Consider the following 7,182-nt stretch of genomic DNA (forward strand, 5'->3'; position numbering starts at 1 on the left):
AAACAAGCAAGACATAGCAACATAGGACAAGCAAGACATAGCATACAGACAGAGCAACATAGGACAAGCAAGACGTAGCATACAGACAGAGCAACATAAAACAAAAAGCAGCAAGACAAAATTCATAAAAGCAACAGTGTTTCCACACCTCACAAGCTACAGACAACAGACAACATGGAAAGCGGCAACACACAGCTAGGGACCATGTTCACAAATCTGATTGACCTTTAGCCATGTCTTCAAGCATTTTGTGAAAGTGTGATATGTGGTGCAGTTATGTGTGTCTGATGGCAGTGTATTCCAGACATGGGAAGCTCTCACAGAGAATGCAGATTTACTAAAGGTGCTTTTCCTTAGGGGAACTATACAGTCACCTCTCATGGCAGACCTTGTGGATCTGCTGCCATATGTCTGGGTTTTCTGTTTAACAAAAATATTGAGTGGAGGGGGAGCGAGGCCATTAAGGATCTTGAATACAAGACATGCGTCGGTGTATTGCACAAGATTTTCCCAACTCAAGAGCTCATGCTTTCTAAGGATGTGACAATGATGATGGCTATTGGGCTTCCTATCAAGCACTTTGAGAGCCTGTTTGTAGACAGACTGAATAGGTTTTAATGTTGTACAGCAAGCTTGGGCCCAACTAGTCAAGCAGTATGTTAAGTGGGGGAGTATCATAGATTTGAAGTACAGTTTTGCTACCTCTGTAGTCAAACAATTTCGTATAAATCGGAAATTAGCTAGGTTGAATTTGGTTATTTGAATTACCTTTTTCACATGCTTTTTAAAAGAGAGGTTGGAATCAAGTATGATGCCAAGGTACTTAAAATCGGATACCACCTGGAGCTTCTCCCCTGACACATAGACATCTGGCTCAGTAGCATCTGTTGCCCTCTTTGTGAAGAACATGCAAACAGTTTTTTTCACATTGAGATGCAAACACAAGTCACTGAGCCACTTTGTAACCTGGACCATTACAGTAGTGAGTTCTTGTGCAGCTTGTTGTTTGCTCTTTGCATGCACATATATCACTGTATCATCTGCATACATTTGAACTTCAGACCCAGTACAGACAGAAGTCAGATCATTAATGTACATTATTAATGTATCACCGCCTGGTACGGTAACTGCTCCGCATACAACCGTGAGGTCTGCACAACGCATCACCGGGGGCAAACTACCTGCCCTCCAAGACACCTACATCATCTGATGTCACAGGAAGGCCAAAAAGATCATCAAGGACAACAACCATCTGAGCCACTGCCTGTTCACCCCGCTGTCATCCAGAAGGCGAGGTCAGTAGAGGTGCATCAAAGCTGGGACAGAGAGACTGAAAAACAGCTTCTATCTCAAGGCCATCAGACTGTTAACTAGGTCAAAGACTGTATGTTACTCTGGAAACTCGCTTTCGTATTCCTTCAAGTTTGCATGTCTAATGGTTACGCTTCTGGGTTTGCAAATCATTGTCATTTTCCGCACCCATCAGTAACTGCCTGTTTTGCATGGCAAAGGTTACAGATACCGCATCAATTTATTTGCTCCTCTTCTGATTGCGGACTCTCCTTCACTGCAGCCAACGTGAGTAAAACATTTAAACGTGCTAACCCTCGCAAGGCTGCAGGCCCAGACGGCATCCCCAGCCGCATCCTCAGAGCATGTGCAGACCAGCTGGCTGGTGTGTTTACGGACATATTCAATCAATCCTTATTCCAGTCTGCTGTTCCCACATGCTTCAAGAGGGCCACCACTGTCCCTGTTCCCAAGAAAGCTAAAGTAACTGAGCTAAATGACCATCGGACATAGTGATGATGACCATCACTTCCGTCATCATGAAGTGCTTGGAGAGACTAGTCAAGGATCATATCACCTCCACCCTACCTGACGCCTTAGACCCACTCCAATTTGCTTACCGCCCCAATAGGTCCACAGAAGACGCAATCGCAATCACACTGCCCTAACCCATCTGGACAAGAGGAATACCTATGCAAGAACGCAGTTCATCGATTACAGCTCAGCATTTACACCATAGTACCCTCCAAACTCGTCACTAAGCTTAAGACCCTGGGTCTCGACCCCGCCCTGTGCAACTGGGTCCTGGACTTTCTGACAGGCCACCCCCAGATGTTGAGGGTAGGAAGCAACATATTCACCCCGCTAATCCTCACCACTGCCGCAAGGGTGCGTTCTCAGCCCTCTCCTGTACTCCCTGTTCACCCATGACTGGGTGGCCATGCACGCCTCCAACTCAATCATCAAGTTTGTAGACGACACTACAGTGGTAGGCTTGATTACCAACAACGTCGAGACGGCCTACAGGGAGGAGGTGAGGGCCTTCGGAGAGTGGTGTCAGGAAAATTACCTCACACTCAACATCAACAAAACAACGGCGATGATCGTGGACTTCAGGAAACAGCAGAGGGAGCACCCCCCTATCCACATCGATGGGACACTAGTGGAGATGGTGGAAAGTTTTATGTTCCTCGGCGTACACATCACGGACAAACTGAAATGGTCCACACAGACAGTGTGGTGAAGAAGGCGCAACAGCGCCTTTTCAACCTCAGGAGCCTGAAGGAATTTGGCATGTCACCAAAAACACTCACATACTTTTACAGATGCACAATCGAGAGCATCCTGTTGGGCTGTATCACCGCCTGGTACGGCAACTGCTCCGCACACAACCTCCAGAGGGTAGTGAGGTCTGCACAACGCATCACCGGGGGCAAACTACCTGCCCTCCAGGACACCTACACCACCCGATGTCACAGGAAGGCCATAAAGATCATCAAGGACAACAACCACCCGAGCCACTGCCTGTTCACCCCGTTATCATCCAGAAGGCGAGGTACAGAAGGCTGTACATAGTGCATCTGTAAATAGCCAATCTACCTACCTCATCCCCATACTGTTTTTATTTACTTTTCTGCTCTTTTACACACCAGTATCTCTACTTGCACAGAGTCTTACTTCCTGTGTGAAACAGCCATATGAAGGAGACATTATTCAAATGAAATAGAAGAAGTTGGCTACCAGTGCTCTGTATGCTGTAACTGTCTTCCCATGGCTCAAAATGGCTTGGCCTCAAACATTCAGATGACACACTCCTTCAAACAGTGAAGGTCAAATTTCCTGGTGGGTCAATGTAAGCTAAAGCTGACAGAGCTAATAGTTAGCTGTCCGAGAAGCTCAAACACGAAGGCTGACAATTTCAATTTGCAACATGACCTTATGTGTTGGCATCCTGGAGAAACTTGTTTCAAAGTGTTCGAAGTAGAAATCAAATCTTACACTAAATATATTTGACAATTAAATGTGAAGTAATGCCAAAAACAACAAGCAGTCAATTATTCTTGGACTGTGCTAGACATGGACATGGGAGATGTTTGGCTGCCTTGATTGGCTGATGCTTAATGATTTTCAACAAGTGACTGGATGAGGCATAGGTTTAGCCAATAGCACATGGGTAGACCATACTTCAGGTCTCAAGAAGGCAAGCAATGCTAAATGCTATACAAACTGTTTCTATTACATTGGGTGAGATCATACCTATGGACACCCAGTTGCATTGTCAATGTTTGGATAAACTTCAAATGAGTAAACTTGGCTTTTACACAATGACTCAGCCTCTAAACGTAGTTTTTTTGCACCTCATTTTTTCATGGACAATTCCACAAGTCCATATTTTCAGCTCATCCCCTTTGAACTATCTCTTCTTCATATTCAGACCTACAATGGCTGATTACCTGTGAAATCTGCCACAATCCCCCACCCACAGGATGTTTTGATACAGATTTGGGATCTTAATTTGAATTTGAATTATGTTTTAGAATGCTTTGACACATTGAATGTGAAAGTTAGAGTGGTTCAGTGAGTGGGCTCGACCAAGAACAGGGAGATGATGAATGCAGGAAAGAACATTCCTTTTCAGAACCATGGAGAGCGCATTATGCATTGTGGCGCAGCCCCTTTTTCTACTCCGTGCTAGAGACATATGTATTTGCTAAACTGCTCTACTCCCACCGCTCTCTAAACCATGGTTCACAACTCCCAAATCATCCCCAAAATGCAATTTAATTGATGTCACTGAGTGTTTTTTAATCAGTTTGGTAAACATGTTCCTCCGATTGTGACATTGCCAACCACGACGAATGGAATAATGTGACGTATTAATGGTTCCCTATAAAACCCTTTAATTCTAAGAAAGTGCCATATGGTCTTGAACTCGGTCAAAAACCCTGCAGTATGATGTGCGATAATGAGTAGGCCTACATTCAGGAGCTTTCTCAAAGCGACCACGCTGAGATTGCTCCGCGAGCGGCCGCTTCTGTGTGCAGCTGGCCTGGTGATCGCGACGGGTTCTGCAGTCTACTTTTATAACAAATATTACGGCGTCGGTGAGGATGAACACGCCACCGTGGAGATCGTGGACCGTGTTGTCACGGTTGAAGAGGGTACATTTACATATTTTACAATGTCTAAATAGCAATACTGACTGTATAAACGTGTAGGAAAAAGGAGGAAGGGAAGCGCTGCTAAGGTACACAATAGTAGCTTTTGGTAGACAGAAGGTGCTCTTTGGTAAAAAAATAAATCTTCATAAAATTAATTAAAATGCCTTTATTTGTATGGAATGTTTAATGGAAAGTTTTTAAACATTGTTTCCCTTGAACATGACATACACATGAAGGCATTTTAATGAATGATATGAAGAGTTCTTACATGCTGTTATAGTCCGGACTGAAACTATATTCAGGCGTCGTCTAAAATGGCACCCTATACCCTATTCCCTATTTATTTATTTTACTAGGACCCATAGTGGGTTAACTGCCTGGTTAGGTAGTGCTATAAATAGGGAATAGGGTGCCATTTAGGACTGATTTGATGACATGATGATGGCTAGTAATTCCACTATTAACAACAACAAATGAACATGCTCCTCTGAAACCAAACCTTTTCTTTAGGTTTAATTAAAGATATTGGTACATTATGCAGACACATAAAAACAATGTGATATCATACAATATAAACACAATTCAATTATAAGATCAGCCTAACTACATGGACAGATGTTTGGTGTCTTGTAGTATTTCTTCAACTTAGAGAAAATAATTATTTATTGTTTATTCATTAAGATCATGATCCCACCCTGGACCAGGAGGACCCAGTCCTTGTTCAGGTAAGAATACTGTAGGCCTATCAATAGTCTGGGTACCGGTCGGTTTCTGCTCTCTTGCCAAATACATCGTGGAAAAATGATATTTGCATGACAATCCCATAAGGAGTTGTCAGAGAGCTGAAACCGCCTGGCACCCAGGCTATAACAATACTGCTTCATTATCAGGACTGGTTCAATAACAATCTGACATTCAAACTGTATTTTTACTGACTTGAAAATGGATCCTGATTTATTCCTTAGTTTGTGGATGAGGAGGTTGGGCAGCGTCCCTGTCTGGCTTTAGTCCCTTGGTCTGGACCTCTGTGGGTTCCCAGCTCTGTAAGTCCAACAGTACTGATACTCTCTTGTCTTCACTCTGGTCTATAGACTGGTTTATGTAACTTAAACACAAACATGACGTTTTCTGAAGAACAATATGGGAATACATTTCTGTAAACATATTCCATATTTTTTACAACTACAGCTGACTTATTACCTTACCCTTGCTGGGAGGATGATAGTGAGAGAGCTGGCAGTGTTAAACACACAGGTAACCATGCAGATTATTGGACAAAGATCATCTTATCTAATAGGCATGATTACCTTCAGTATCCACTATGGTGGTGAAATACTTTGTTGTCCTTTCCCTCATTTTCTCACAGATTTTCATGATGGAGCAGCCTATTTCCATCTGTTTCACTCCTGTAGGGAGGTTGGTGTGGGAGGAACTGACTTCTCAAACTGAACAGGTAGCCATTCAAATGCAGGTACCTCAGATGTTTCCTCAACCTTAGAACACAGACCTGTGTAGTTCAACTGCCAAATCTTTTAGCATCTATAATCAGTGGCCACCACTTGCGATCCTCCCTATATGTCTGTCACTCCTTTAGGCTACCAGTCTATCATTCAAACGGACTCTTAAATTGATCCTGTCTTGTTCCTTAGTATGTGGATGAGGAGGTTCAGCAGCAGCCCGATCTGACTTTAATCTCTTGGTCTGGACCTCAGTGGGTTTCAAGTGCCGTGAGTCCATCCATGCTGATACTCTCTGGTCTTTAGGGGGGCTTAAACATAAACATAACGTTCTCTGAAGAAGAAAACAACGTATGGAAATGCATTTCTGTCAACATATTCCCTTTTGTTATAGCCTGTCAAACTGCAGCCAACGTATTACCTTACCCATGCTGGGAACACGCTGGTGAGAGAGCTATCAATATTAAATACACAGGTAACCATGCGGAAAATTAACCAATGCTCATGTGATCTAATAGGGATAATTACCTTCAGTATCCACTATGGTAGATTCATACTTTGACGTCTTTAAAGCTGTTTCTTATTTTCTCACAGATTTTCATGATGGGGCAGCCGGTTTCCATCTGTTGCACTCCTGTAGGGAGGTTGGTGTGGGAGGAACTGACTTCTCAAACTGAACAGGTAGCCATTCATATGCAGAGACTTCAGATGTTTCCTTAAAATTTGAACACAGACCAGTGTAGTTCAACTGCCAACCCTTTTAGTATCTATAATGCATTGGCCTCCTTTTGAGATCCTCCATATACCAGTCTGTCACTCCTATAGGCTACCAGTCTATCATTCAAACTGACTCTTAAATTGATCCTGTCTTGTTCCTTATTATGTGGATGAGGAGGTTGGGCAGCAGCCCTGTCTGGATTTAATCCCTTGGTCTGTTTATTATTAATCACAGAGAAAGCTCTACAATTAGGGGATGTCTTTGTTTTGCAGCCAAATAGTGAAGACTCTGGTTTTCCCTTTGAGAAGATGCAGCTGGTTGGGAACTGGGGTTCATTTAATTTCCATACCTGGATAATCCGTTATGGACGAGTGCAGGTACTTCAGACATATTCTTAACATTTATGAACACACCTGTGTGTTTTAACTCCCATTTGTCTCTGGAGATTATTTTGTATGTCTGGTCCTAATTGAAACCTAGAGGAAAGTTGTTGTACGAACATCATGTGGGCTCTATATTACTGCCAGTGATGATCACCTGCCAAATGATATAGAAA

This window comes from Oncorhynchus clarkii, chromosome 18 (assembly GCF_045791955.1).
Source record: "Oncorhynchus clarkii lewisi isolate Uvic-CL-2024 chromosome 18, UVic_Ocla_1.0, whole genome shotgun sequence".
NCBI classification, from domain to species: domain Eukaryota; kingdom Metazoa; phylum Chordata; class Actinopteri; order Salmoniformes; family Salmonidae; genus Oncorhynchus; species Oncorhynchus clarkii.